We start from the raw sequence: 15,104 nt of genomic DNA, 5'->3' as shown, positions 1-15,104 counted from the left end.
TAGTTAGCTACCGGTTTACCCATGAGTATTGCTAAATGTGACTATTGGTGAAAAAAGTAATAAATAAAAAATGTATTTAAAATGTTAATTTTTATTTATTTTTTTTTTTTAAAACATCAGTCAGATCAGCAGAAATGTTTTACTTAATATTCATGCTAGTCATTGATGCTAACCTGTTTTACTAAGCATTCATGCTAGCCAGTTCATGGTGGTCGATTTTACTCAGAATTCATGCTAGTCATTCATGCTAGCTAGTTTTACTCAGCAGTCATGCTAGTGTCATACTCAGCAGTCATGCTAGTCATTCATGCTAGCTAGTTTTACTCAGCATTCAAGTTTGCTCCTTTTGTTGTGGCCGATCAGCTACATTTGGGTTAAAGTTGGATATCTGATCCCCGATTAACTTCTCCCTTTAACACAGTGCTCTCTCACATCAGATAAATATGCTCACATTGCTAGTCAAATCAGCATGCAAAGTTTGCAGTGATGTAATCGGAGTGCAGATTTGTTTAGAGAGCTTCACAAGGCCTGAATAAGTGTGTCAAAAACCTCACAGTGTGTCTAAGAGTGTGTGTCGACATGTAGCCAGTTCTGTGGTTCACAGTAACATAAGGTACATCACATCTCTCCATGTGCTGACAGAATGTCCGTTATTAATCCTGGATAGTTTCGCTAAGCATTCATGCTAGTCATTAACCCTGGCTAGTTTTTCCTCAGCTTTCATGCTGGTCATTTTTATTTTACTGTTTTTTTTTTCACCAAATTGAATCCAATCATTCAATCATTTCAAAAACTCGATTTCAGTCAAGTTTAAAAATAAATAAACAAACAAACCGAGTCACTTTATTGAACTGAATCATTCTAAATTTGGAAAACTTGTTTTCAGTTGAATAAAAAAATAAATAAATAAAAATGACTGCATTGAATCATTCTAAATTTATAAAACCTTCATTCATCATAATTTTTAAAAATCCTTTTTGAATCAAACCATTCAAAAATGTACAAAATTCGCTGAATCAAATGACAGCTGAATCAGTTTTGAATTAAACCGAATCATAATAAATATAGACAACTTGCTTTCATCTGAATCCTGAACCATGGAACTGAATCGCTTTTTAGAGATTTGGACTGAATTGAACTTGGCTTCCGTCGAGTCGAAAACCAACAAGTCATGAATCAAATAATTTTCAGTTGAATCAAAAACCATTCGATTCAATTCTGAGTCAGAGTAATTAGTCCACATCAACTCTGTAGAATTTGTTTGGGGAAAAAGCACCACCATGACAGGATTCTATGGAGTCACCTATAGGGATGAATATGAGTGCTCTCTAGCTGTCATGAGAGAGAGAGAGAGAGAGAGAGAGAGAGAGAGAGAGAGAGATGTCGTGTCCTCGGATAACTGCTGTGGATCAGTATGATGTCATCGCTCTGTCGATGGAAAGCAGAGCAGCAGTACCGCAGTGCTCCTTTTTTCCCTCTCCCTCCTCCTCAAACACGATCACGATGCAACACACAACTACATCACGCAGTGTTTACTCTTTTTCATAGGCTGTCCATCAAACAAGGGGGCGGGGTAATAAACAGGAAGTGGTTATACAGTGAATGGTCATTTTGTCGTTTTGTTCCGAGTTCGAACAAAGTGACGCCGTGCCTCGGTGGAGACAAGGAAGCTGCGAAGCTGCAGGGCTACGGGTCTCCCAGATCCCTCAACCTACACGTGACCTTTGACCTTTCCTCAAACGCATTCTGACGTTTACTACGTAATGTAACGTGTGGGCACACAGAGGACACAATGACGTAACACTGCCATGGCCAAGGACAAAGAGGATGTGTGTGTGTGTGTGTGTGTGTGTGTGTGTGTGTGTGTGTGTGTTCTACATCACACTGGTCCGTCTTCTCACTCTAAAAGAGACCGGTGTATTTCTCAGCCTACGACATGTTTTCACACTGTATATCATTTCCTCAGACTGTAATGCAGCTGCTAATCACCATCACGTGATCGTTTCTATAGTAACGATCATTCACAGGTGGACGCTCCGCATAAACAGTGTGTGACTGATACGGTGAAGTTTTCTGTAAGGAGACGTTTATGTAATGTTTATGGAAGGAGTCTCCAGTTGCAGAGGTAAAGCTGTAACGTTAAGCTTTCTGACATCTTCAGGACGGAGGAGTTTATGCTTCTTTGTGGTTTCTATGGTAACATGACAAGCTGCGATTTTTTGTCTTATTAACTGGAAGAAAGGGAATAAAGACAGAGAACAGCACGATATGGAACACTGCTAGACGGATAGATGGAAGGATTTTAGCGCTCAGTCCCATTTCTGTTTATTTTCCTGAGTTACAGATGAAGTGAGTGAATAAGCAGAATAAAGTGATTAGCTGCTTTCATTTGCTTAACAGAGAGCAGTGTGTGTGTGAGAGAGAGAGAGAGAGAGGGAGGGAGGGAGAGAGAGAGAGAGACTTTGAACAGTGCAAGCTCTGTGTACATCAGCGTAATGCCCTCTTTGTGTTTTTCTATTTACTCAACATGAACAAAGTCTTCTCACTGACCCACATCTCACACACACACACACACACACACACACACACACACACACACGTCACTGTGCATCTTGAGCCTGGTTCAGGACGTAATTATAGCAGTGTATTCAGGTCACCAAATGAAGCCGTCTTTCTTCTCTCTCTCTCTCTCTCTCTCTCTCTCCCCTTCTCTGTTCTCTCCATTGTCTGATCATCCATTATTTTGGCTTTCCATCTGTACATTCATCTAACCACTTGTATATTAATCTATCCATCCATCCACTCATGCATCTTTCATTCTATCCAACTATTCATTCATTCACAAATCCTATCCATCCATCCATCCATCCATGTATATATTTAGTCCATCCATCCATCCTTCATTCGATCCATTCTGTGCAAGCATTTACCGATCCCATCGATCCATCCCTGTAACTATCTATCTATCTACCTCTCATCCATCTGTCCATTTACTTATGAACTATTTACAGAAAGTCCAACAGTTCAGCTCCTAAAGTATTTCGTTTTTTCTTTTCTTTGTTCCCTTCATCTCCTTTCTTCTTCGCTGACGGACAGAAAACAGAATAAAACTCAAATGAATGAGCTCTGGAGGTGTATTTGTTTGTGTAGGCACTGTTTATCAGTCTATAAAACTTGTCTGCTAAACTCTCTTATTTTCAGTGTTGTTTTTCAGCTGAAAGCCTGCACTCTCTCTCTCTCTCTGTGTGTGTGTGTGTGTGGTTTTGTAACAAATCCGTCTCAGTCTGCTCGTTACCTCCCTAAACTTTCCGCACGCGAATAAAGAGGGGCAGACTGAGAACTCACATAGCAACAAGGGCTGCGCTCTGATTGGACAGAGGCCTCTTGGCAAAACCTGAGAACTACTTCCTGTGTGTGGAGGGCGAGAGAGAGAGAGAGAAAGAGAGAGAGAGAACAAATCCCCTCTGTGATCTCAGGCCTAGAACTCTTGACACACACACCAGGCCGTGACGGGCTGACTAACCTCCAGAGAACCTGTGTGTGTGTGTGTGTGTGTGTGTGTGCGTGCATGAAACAAACACTTCAGCCAAAAGTGAAATCTCTACATCGACTGAAGAAATAATCAGACCACAAGTTCCATAGGACCATCACTGTAGCCAATCGCTAGATTCGTTACTTCACCGTTTTCACGGCTAGTTTGCAAAGAATTGAGAAAACCTTCACTCGAACGTCACTTTGTCGCAGAAATCGCAGCTCCGCGTCATGCGTGTACGTAGAAAACGAACGTCCGCCTCACGCTTTGCCGCTCGCTAGCGTGCGCATCGGGTACAACGGAGGGGGAAAAGAAATCGACGTTAGAGCATTTAGCGGTGCGGTAACAAATCTCTCCAATCAGAGTTAGCATCCAAGAGACGCTTCAAGCGTTTAAAGCCTCGCGCTGCAGAATTCAGAGCCACTTTAACGAGGTTAAAATCAGCGAGACGGCTAGCGTCGTGGGAATTTATCGTGCCGCTCCAGCACTGGACGAACCCGCTGGAGAAAGCAAGGGCGCTCAGGTTAATGAAGTCAGGCGCTGAGAAAGCCGCACGCGATAAATCTAACCGGAAGGATTTTGTCCTTCGGAGTGTTTCTCGGACATTAACGGTTAAAAGGTCTGAGTCAGAAATAGCCGCCGAGTTGAGGTGAAGTAAAACGGAGCGAGTGCCGTCCCCTCGTTTATAATCCCTACAGTGTCTTTAGCCCTGTGACCTCCGACTGAGACAAAAGGCATCACGGGAAATCAATCCTCCGCAAATTAAATCCCCCCTGGAGAGAGTTCTCGTGGTGTGCTGCCTCAGGCGAAGGGCGGGGTTTAGAGAGAAATGAGGGAGTGGGAGACGGAGAGATAAAGAGAGAGAGAGAAATCTATTTTCTGTCACGCTAATGGTGATTATGTAATAGGATCAAAATCATGTAGGAGGAACTGCAGAGTGGAGTAGGAGGAGAGAGAGAGAGAGACATTAGTTCCAACCACAGGAATAGGATGATGTCAGAGTATATATTTATAGTAGTGCAATTATCCAATCAGCCAATCATGTGACACCAGGACAACGCGTCACATCATGCAGCTGGAGGTTAACGTTCACATCAAACATCAGAAATGAGGAATTATCTCAGCGTGATAGATGGACGGAAAGATAAAATCCAGCGAGCGATTGCTCTGCGACAGAAACACCTTGTTGATGAGACGTCAGATGAGACGTCAACGGCCGGACTTCCTGGAGCTGACGGGAAGGCTACGGTAACCAGAAATAACCACTCTTTACAACCGTGATGAGCAGAAAAGCAACTCCACGCGCTTTGTCCGAACGCCGAGTCAGATGGACGACAGCAGAAGAAGACCGCATCGGGTCCTTCTGGTCTGTATCTGCATGATTCTGCACGCTCCAGGTGCTGCTGCCACGTGATTGGTCGATTAGTTAATCGTGTTAAAAATGTTCCTAATAAAGTGGCCAAGTTGCATGTGAAATGAAACGGCTGCTGTGATTACGCAAACGATAACCTGACTAAAGGTCATGTGTGCAGCGCACACACACACACACACGCACACACACTCTCAAGGCCCTGTTCTCTTACCGTCAGGTCAGATTGAGCAATCTTAGTCTGGCTACATTCACACTTTCCCTCGTTTCCTTCCGCTCCACTGTTTCATCTGTTAAAGGAGACCACATTTAAACTCGATGTTTATAAAATCCTCTGATTAATTAGAATTTTATTGCAATTCTATTCTGATTTTATTTCGAACACACATCGAGAGACTTATGTCTCCATCAGAGTCTGACGTTTCAGTCAAGATATTATATTGTGTCATGAAAATGCCACTTGCTGAGGTCACATACCCTATTCCAACTCTACTCTATTCACGTTCTACTGTACTTTCAACTTTCTATTCATATTCTATTCAATTCATGTTCTGCTCCAGGCTCCTGTACTCCACTTTATTCTATGCTATTCTTTTCAACTCTATTCTATTCCATTCTATTCATATGCTATTCTACTTCATTCTATTCATTTGCTATTCTATTTGTTTTCATGTTCTACTCCACTTTATTCCATTCATATCCTACTCTTCATCTTCTCTACTCTAATCATATTCCACTCTTCTTGACTGTACTAGACTGTATATATATCTATGCTACTCTTTTCGACTCTATGCTAACCTACTTCATTCTACTCATATGCTACTCTACTTTATTCTATTTGCTTTCATGTTGTACTCTACTCAATGCTACTGTACTCCATTTCGTTGTATTCTATTACATTCTATGCGACTCTATCCAACTTTATTCATATTCTACTATACTTTGAACCCTTATGCTATTCTACACTTTTCTCTTCATATTCATGCTCTACTCTATTCTATGCTACTCCATTCTGTTCTATTCATATTCTACATGATTACATTTTACTCTGCTGTAGTCTAGTTCACTTTATATATCCCACTCCACTGTATTCTACTTTATTCTATTCACAATCCACACTACTCTAATCGACCCCAGCCTACTCTGTTCATATTTTACCGTACTCTATAGTTTTCTACTCTTCATATTGTACTCCATTCTATTAATATGCTATTCTATTCATATTCGACTCTACTCTATGCCATACTATTGCATTTTGTTTATGTTACTGTACTCCATTCTATTCACATTATACTCTACTGCATTTACATTCTACTCTATTCCATCATCTTCATATTCTATTGTACTCCATTATATTATATTCTACTGTACTGTCTTCTAATCAATTGGAGGTGATGATCACGCAATCAGGTTTGTTACTCCTTTTGTACACCTTAATAAAACAAAAACAAACAACTACAGCAAAGCACGCACACTCACACACACACACACACACACACACACACACACACACACACACACACACCCCACTAAACACTATTCAACTTTAGTCTGTCAGTCAAGAATGTCTCAGCAGGTCAACGAGTCACGAGCCACTACTTCATTTCAGCTCCTCTTAAGGGCAGGTGTGTGTGTGTGGGTGTGTAATACTGTCTTTTTTCCACTGCACACGATCAGCTGATTAGGACATCTGTGTGTGTGTGTGTGTGTGTGTGTGTGTGTGTGTGTGTGAGCTGCAGGGTTTGGGGGGTTTGCATAACACCAGTTGAGCAAGAGAACACACCAGGTGTTCAGTAACGACACCAGGTTTAGTTTTACCTCCCGGGCAGTTTTACACACACACACGCACACACACTTTGAATACAGATTTATTCTACTGTTTTATATACAAATTGTGTTACTGAGCATTATTCGAGGCGACCGTGTACTGATTTAGACACAATGCTAAACCAGTGGCCATGTTCCCATTACCTGTTAGCGACATTAGTGTCTTTATCTCTACACTATTCTAATCACGTTCTAGACTATTTAATTCCATACTCTATTCTAATCACGTTCTAGACTATTTAATTCCATACTCTACACTATTCTAATCACGTTCTAGACTATTTAATTCCATACTCTACACTATTCTAATCACGTTCTAGACTATTTAATTCCATACTCTATTCTAATCACGTTCTAGACTATTTAATTCCATACTCTACACTATTCTATTCACATTCTACTCTGTCCTACCTTCTAGCTTGACTCTATCTAATTCATTTAATATTCTATTTAAATTCCTCTTCCACTCAATGCTGTTTATATTTTACTCTACTTTTTTCCTCAATTCTTTTCTCAATACATATACTACTTACTTCATTTCTATTCGTATTCCATACACACTCTACTGTACTCTATTCTGTTTTTATTCTATTCCATTCTACTTTATTCTTATTCATATGTGCTCCATTCATATTCTACTCTATTCTATTGTTCTACTCTATTCTACTGTTCTGTTCTAGTCCAATAGACTCTATTATACTCTACTCTAATATACTGTTCTACTCTATTCTACTGTTCTACTCTACTCTATTATACTGTTCTACCTTATTATACTCTACTCTATTCTACTGTTCTGTTCTACTCTATTATACTGTTCTAGTCTAATATACTCTATTATACTCTAATCTAATATACTGTTCTACTCTACTCTATTATACTGTTCTAGTCTAATATACTGTTCTACTCTATTCAACTCTATTATACTGTTCTACTCTATTCTACTCTACTCTATTATACTGTTCTACTCTATTATACTCTACTATACTGTTCTACCCTATTATACTGTTCTACTCTATTATACTGTTCTAGTCTAATATACTCTATTATACTCTAATCTAATATACTGTTCTACTCTACTCTATTATACTGTTCTAGTCTAATATACTGTTCTACTCTATTCAACTCTATTATACTGTTCTACTCTATTCTACTCTACTCTATTATACTGTTCTACTCTATTATACTCTACTATACTGTTCTACCCTATTATACTGTTCTACTCTATTATACTCTACTATACTGTTCTACCCTATTATACTCTACTATACTGTTCTACCCTATTATACTCTACTATACTGTTCTACTCTAATATGCTCTATTATACTGTTCTACTCTAATATGCTCTATTATACTGTTCTACTCTATTATACTCTACTCTATTCCACTCTAGTGTACTCTATTCTGTTCTATTCAATTATACTGTTCTACTCTAATATACTCAGCTCTATTCCACTCTAGTGTACTCTATTATAATATACTGTATTATACTCCGTTCTAATCCATTATACCCTGCTCTACTCTATTCTAATCTACTTTATTCTACTGTACTCTGTTCTACTCTACTATGCCACTCTATTCTATGATCGCAGAACAGTTCCCTGGGAACTGGAGCTGAAGACGTGACTCCACGAGCAGTTGTTTACGAGGCCGTTGCAGACGGAAAGGAAGAAACGCGTCCTGTTTAAAGCCTGTGTGAGATGAGTGCTGAAGGGTACAAACGAAGGGTACAATGAGGGTCATGTGATCTTTTGTGCTCGGACCTGCCTAGACTGGTTAGAGGAGAGCTCATGCCGTGTGACTCACCGAGGACTACTTTACATCTACACCATCATCATGCAGCATTTCACACAAGTCGCAATATCGTCAAAACATTACTCCACTGCTGACGCAAGGATTACATCAGCCATGGCTTGTTCTTTTATTTTATTTTAAAAGTATTTAAATTTGTCTTTCTCTTAAATAAAACGCTCTGAAAGGTCTGTTTTTTTTTTGTTTTTTTACTGTGATCAGATTATTTCATCCATGCATAATGTGAATTATACAATAAAATGTTCACTTCTCGTCCAGTGCTGACGTAAACACAATCGGAAGGCTATCATCCTGTTCCAGCTCCGTTTCTAACACACGGTGGACCTGAATGACGATTCAGAAGCAGTGGGCTTCTGGTGATAAACCTCTCCCAGCCTGCAGGGTGTGTTTGTGTGTGTGAGGCGAGATCAGATCGACCTCCATCTTTATCTTACACTCGACCCTCTGGAGAAAGTTCTTCTGAACGTTATCTCCAATACAGAGCGGCTCCAGGAAACAGCTGAGCGTCTTGTGAAGCCAGTGGCGTTTAGCCAGAAGCACTGACTGGGCAGAGCTGTAATGTTGTACTCAACTAAAGCTTCCAACATCAGAAAAGAAAAACCCCTGAGAAAATGAATGGGGAATTTAGGAAGGTGTTAATAAACGATGAGTTCAGCACAATGATGTCTTTTTAAAATGGCTGCTCAGACCGTCAGCAGTAATTAAAAGCAGCTCTGCTGTACTTTTAAATGAGATTATTGTATCAGTTTACTCAAGGCCTAAGTGCTGCAAAGAAAAAGTGTCAGGACATCACAAGTTCGAAGGCATAGAGAGCTACAGCTGCCTCGTTCACACCTGGGATTGATATGCGTACTGGGTGATCGGGTCGTACAGGCGTGAATGTGTCATGGACACTTTGTGCATTGTGATCCGATCACCCAAACAACATTCGGAGGTGGTCTGGGACGCATATGACCACATCACATTTACATTCACATTCACGGCACTCGGCAGACGCCTTTATCCAGAGCGACTTACATTTCTCTCATTTATACGACTGAGCAGTTGAGGGTTAAAGGCCTTGCTCAAGGCTACTCACTGATTTGTCGTCAAACATGGAACGCTAGCCACACCACGCACTGATAAACGTTACTATGGCAACAAGTAGTAGGAACGCCCACTGGCGACTTCATAGTACAATCACTTCAAATCACCGTATGTGCGATTTCGCAAGAAAATAAGTCCACGCTGCGAGACTGTTAGAGCGCTCGGTCACTAGGCTAACGGATAAAGACAACACTCGGTCGCTAGGCTAACGGATAAAGACAACACTCGGTCGCTAGGCTAACGGATAAAGACAACGCTGTAGCAGTGGAGAGGAAAGCAGCTGCTTTTCATGGCTTCACTCGTCATCTCATCTCTCAATCAATCATTTATATTATATTTTTGTAATCAGACCACACAACTACAACGTGGAAAAAGTCTTTAAGGGATATGATTCATAGGATAGGATTCATGGGACATTACTGCCTGAAAAGAAAAGCAATGGAAGACTGATGTAATAAATGGGCGTGACAGCCTCTCAAGTGCTCACTGGAAATATGCTCATAATGCCAGAACGGCTACGTAGTTACGCTAGCCAATCGTAGCAGCTTCGAAATGCTACGGTGGCTTCACACGTCTCACAGGAAATGGCAAATGATCAAATTGGGGAGGAAGAATCAAAAATCGAAATAAAACTAAACAACTTTGGTGACAAGAGAAGACAGTCGCAGTTGGTACTCGAGACCGACGAACCCAGGTGACGTTCAGGTCGAATCGGCCATGTTCCGGACCGCAGAATCCGGCACTATCTTCAAAACACAGCTATAGACCCACCTCTTCTGTGAACACCTAACCAACCCCTAAAATGCCAACACCACATTATCCTAAAAAACAAACAAACAAACAAAAACACTTACTCTGGCTCCTACACCTCTACTCTGCACACTTTGCTTCTCTAGAACTCAATTATAAATCTCGTACAGTTGCACTACTTGTATTATTCTCCGCTTGATCTATTGCTTTGCTTGTATTTCCTCATTTGTCAGTCGCTTTGGATAAAAAGTGTCTGCTAAACGAATAAATGTAAATTCCTGATGGAAACCAGTCAGACGCCATCTCCGCATAAAGTACACTGACGACTCGACACGCTGTTCGGTTCACATCTGACCGCAACACTGACCGTCCAGTTCGCTCTTTTCAGAAGGTAAACACCACGTGAACATTAAACATCACCCATAGTGCTAATGTACAGTAACCTGGCTAGCTTGTTGCTAACAAGTGACTTCCCATTTCCAGGTTAAGTGGTAGACGGTGTGGGATGGATCACGTCACCTTAAAGAGGAAAATGAATAAATGTAAATATAAAAGCAACATAGATATAATAAAAACAACAACAACAACAACAAAACATTCGTTTCCAAAGCTCAAGGACGTTTGGAAAGAAAACCACACCCACAAACACAGAGAGAGAGAGAGAGAGAGAGAGAGAGAGAGAGAGAGAGATGATGATGATGATGAGAATAGCCTGAGGTAATTTTCCTCCCAAATTGACATGAAAATATCTGGTATGAAAAGCCTGTTTTTATTCCGTATAGCTAAAATCAGCCAAGCGATCCTTTAACCGTGCGGATCCACACGGAACAGAGACAAAGCTCTCGTTTCCTAAAAGCAAACATCTAACCGGAAACCAGTAAGAATGTAAAACTGACGGTCCTTCACGAACGAGAGCTGGAATTCCCGTGACGTAACTGAAGGGAAGGGAAAAGAAGGTTCAGTGAAATGTGACTCGTTTTTCTGGGTGTAGCTCAAAACACGACAGAACAAAGGAATCATTAAACAGACGTCACTGAAGCACTTCCTGTTCCGCACTATGCCCTAACACGCTATAATCATATAATAAAACGACTACATACGGCAGCGGGGTTTTAAACCCGTTTCAGCCAGAGCGCTGAGGTCAATACTGTTATGACGACTCTGTATCGAAATATCACGATAGATCATCTTCATCGTTGGAACCTGGTCTCTGATTGGTCAGAAGATGTGGTTTAGTTTTCTATAACAGCAGCTCTGAGAGTAGCGCAGGTTCGTATTAACGCGCTCGTTCTGATACGTTATCGTTTCCATAGTAACGGCTCGTTCACGGGGAATCGTACGCTGGACGCTCCACACGAACAGATTTAAAAATGACAAATAAATATATTACGTCAAATCAATGGCATCTATTCACTACCATTTAATCTGTAATTATTAAAAAACTAAAAGAATACATCACCATAGCAACGATATCTCAGGAAAGTGTATCGCATAATCATTCATCACAATATCGATGTTATATCGATATATCGCCCAGCCCTATAGCGTGTACACCACTAATATTAGTGCCAGCATTGTGGTGTGTTCGGCTTCGACTCCAGAGGTGCAGCTCTGTTCATTTCCTGTCTAATATTTATTTAGAAATGTTATTAAAACACTTTTCTGTCAGTTCTGCAGTTAAAAGCTCTCAGGTTAAAGTATTTGTACGACACCGAATCGTCTCGTCTCGTGAAAGTCGCAGTTTAGAGTTTCCTCTTCTCAAACGCATCTGATTCAGGGTTAATAATGAATAACGGTCGAGTCGAGTGTGAGGTCATCTCCCAGCATCTAACGCCGCCCTGACGTCTGGGCATCGGAAAACCTTACCGTGGAACTGAATAGTGAGGTATCGGGTTGGGTTTGACGGCCGCCGTCGATACACGCCTTAATACTGAAGGTGTCTGTTACATCAAACACTTTCGGTCTGTCCTTTCTGAGATTCACTACGACCTGATAAACACCCAGTTCTTCTTCATCTGCAGCTCCGAGATCTTTCATCTGGATCTGATCATCAGAGCAGAGACGACAAAACTGCCCAGAGAACGGAAAGAGAGAGTAACGCAAAAGATCAGGGCCACACAGGAAGTGATGTCACTACTCTGTCTACTACTAAAGAGAGCGAGAGAGAGACAGGAGGAAAAATCTGGTCAGTGCCATATTAAAAAAAATGGTAGAAAGGTAAGAAAGAACTAAAGGAAGGAAGGGAAAAGGAAAGAGAAAGAAAGCACAGAGCACGAAAGAAAGAGAGAGAAGTAGTGAGAAAGAGCTAAAGAGGAAGAAAGGAACGAGCAAAAGAAAGAATAGAAAAAAGGAAGGAAGGAAAAGGAAAGAAAGAAAGACAGATAGTAAGAAAGAAAGAAAGAAAGAAAGACAGAGCAAAAGAAAGAAAGAGAGAGATAGAGGTAGTAAGAGAGAAAGAAAGAAAGGAAGGAGCAAAAGAAAGAATAGAAAAAGGAAGGAAGGAAAGAAAAGGAAAGAAAAAACAGAAAGAAAGACAGAGAGAGAGAGCAAAAGAAAGAGAGAGAGAGATAAGAAAGAAGGAAGGAAGGAACTAAGAAGGAATGACGGAAGGAAGGGAAAAAAGAGAGGGATTAGAAGGCAAGAGTGAAAAAGGCGAAAGAGGATGGAAGAAAGGAATGAATGAGAGAGAAAACAGGAAAGTAAGAAAGCAAGCACAAGAGTGAAAGAAAGAAGGTAAAGAAGGCGTCCACCATGTTTGTTCTGATCTGAGGTCACGTTTGTGGGAAATTCGGCGCGATCCTGGGTTTCCGAGAGCATCAGCGTTAATCTGAATGCGCGCGAAAGCGTGCGAATGCGTGTGCTGGTTCATTTAATGATGATCCAAACGTCTTTAAACTCAGACTTTTCAAAGTTAACATGCTTTGCTGGAACACGTTTAGCTACATGCCCTGTTTGTTGGTTAGTTATCCTCCTTCCTGAGGCGGATCTTTAAAAATAAAAGCGTGCCATTCTGGGTCACGTCGCATCGGGCTGCTATTCAGCGTGTAAACACGACAGCGAGCCGAGCCAGTGTTGAGGTGCGAGAGGACTGGTATTTCAGGAGCGAGTGCTCACTGTGGTGTTAGCGAGGCCGTGCCCAGTCACTCGCCGTCTAATAAAAGCACAACACAGCGAGCGCTCGTCTCCCGAAGCGCAGAACCGACGGGTCCAGATGGTTCTTCATCTGCAGCTTCAGCAGCAACAGGAGCAGGTCTGAGATCTTTAATCTGCACCTGATGGTCAGAGCAGAGACCAGAAAACTGACCCCAGAACAGAGAGGAGAGGAACGAGAGAGACAGAACGACACAGTCAGGGACAAACACACAGGTCATGGCCACACAGGAAGTGATGTCACTACTCTGTCTGTTTATAGGTGAAGAGCAAGAAGAGAAGGAGGGGGGGATGAAAGGACACAGCAAGAGGAAGAGAGGAAAAGAAAAAATAATAATGGGAGAGAGAGCAAGGAAGAAAACTAAACAAAGGAAAGAAGGAGAAAGCTGAAAGGAAAGAGGGAAAGAAAGTGAGAAGTAGAGAAAGGAAGAAAAGAGACAGCAAAGGGAAAAGAGAGGAAGGAAAAACGAGAGAGAGAGAGAGCACAAGAAAGAAAGGAAAGAAGGAGAAAACAAGAGGAAAGAGAGAACTAAAGCAAGAAAGAAAGAGAGCGAGACAGAGACAGGCAGTGTAGCGTGGTGAGGAGAGTGTGTGTGTGTGTGTGTGCGTGAGTGTGTGAGGAGTGTGTGTGTGGTGATTAAAGCTCCTGTGTGTTTAGTTGAAAACAGATTGGAGAGCTCGCTGGAGTCTGAAACAGGAAGTCCATGTGGACATTAGCAGCTGTTAACACATCTAATCCATCTCTCTGGGTGGAGCGCACGTGTGTGTGTGTGTGTGTGTGTGTGTGTGTGTGTGTGTGTGTGTGTGTGTGTGTGAGTGTGTTTGTTTGTTTGTTTCATCTCAGGGAGGAGATCAGACCAAAACACACACCACAGGAAAACTTAAAGCTTAGAAACGACGCCCAGAAACTACCAGCTGACTGAAGTGACATCATCCTGCTGTCTCCACATGGCCTGCATACCTTTCACACGCACTCACTCTCAGTCGCACACGCTCTCGCACTCACTCTCAGTCGCACACGCTCTCGCACTCACTCTCAGTCGCACACGCTCTCGCACTCACTCTCAGTCGCACACGCTCTCGCACTCACTCTCAGTCGCACACGCTCTCGCACTCACTCTCAGTCGCACACGCTCTCGCACTCACTCTCAGTCGCACACGCTCTCGCACTCACTCTCAGTCGCACACGCTCTCGCACTCACTCTCAGTCTCAGTCGCACACGCTCTCGCACTCACTCTCAGTCTCAGTCGCACACGCTCTCGCACTCACTCTCAGTCGCACACGCTCTCTCGCACACGCTCACTCTCTCGCACACGCTCACTCTCTCGCACACGCTCACTCTCTCGCACACGCTCACTCTCTCGCACACGCTCACTCTCTCGCACACACGAGAGGATCAATGCTGCGGATCACAACACGGGTTTGTTTACTGTGTCGAACACTAGCTGATCGTTGAAGATTAATTGATTTGTGGCCTCGTGGCGAGATTCCACACGATCCTGTTACACATCCGAGTGTATTCAGAGTACACACACACACACACGCACACAATCCTTGCAAGTTCTCTTGTAAACACACTG

General features: G+C 42.0%; 1 protein-coding gene and 1 long non-coding RNA gene across 3 annotated transcripts in view; both read right to left on the bottom strand.

Annotated features, from left to right (window-relative positions):
• atosa (atos homolog A) overlaps nucleotides 1-15,104 on the bottom strand; it is a 41,378-nt gene that overhangs the window by 22,271 nt on the left and 4,003 nt on the right. The gene's annotated exons all lie outside the window — the stretch shown is intronic.
• On the bottom strand, nucleotides 5,525-14,244 carry LOC128607103 (uncharacterized). Its single transcript, XR_008385808.1, has 2 exons — nucleotides 10,542-14,244; nucleotides 5,525-10,444 (listed from the first exon to the last, which is right to left on the bottom strand). It is a non-coding gene; the product is annotated as an uncharacterized LOC128607103 (long non-coding RNA).

Source organism: Ictalurus furcatus, chromosome 4 (assembly GCF_023375685.1).
Source record: "Ictalurus furcatus strain D&B chromosome 4, Billie_1.0, whole genome shotgun sequence".
NCBI lineage: Eukaryota > Metazoa > Chordata > Actinopteri > Siluriformes > Ictaluridae > Ictalurus > Ictalurus furcatus.
This window is presented reverse-complemented; position numbering and strand designations above follow the sequence as displayed.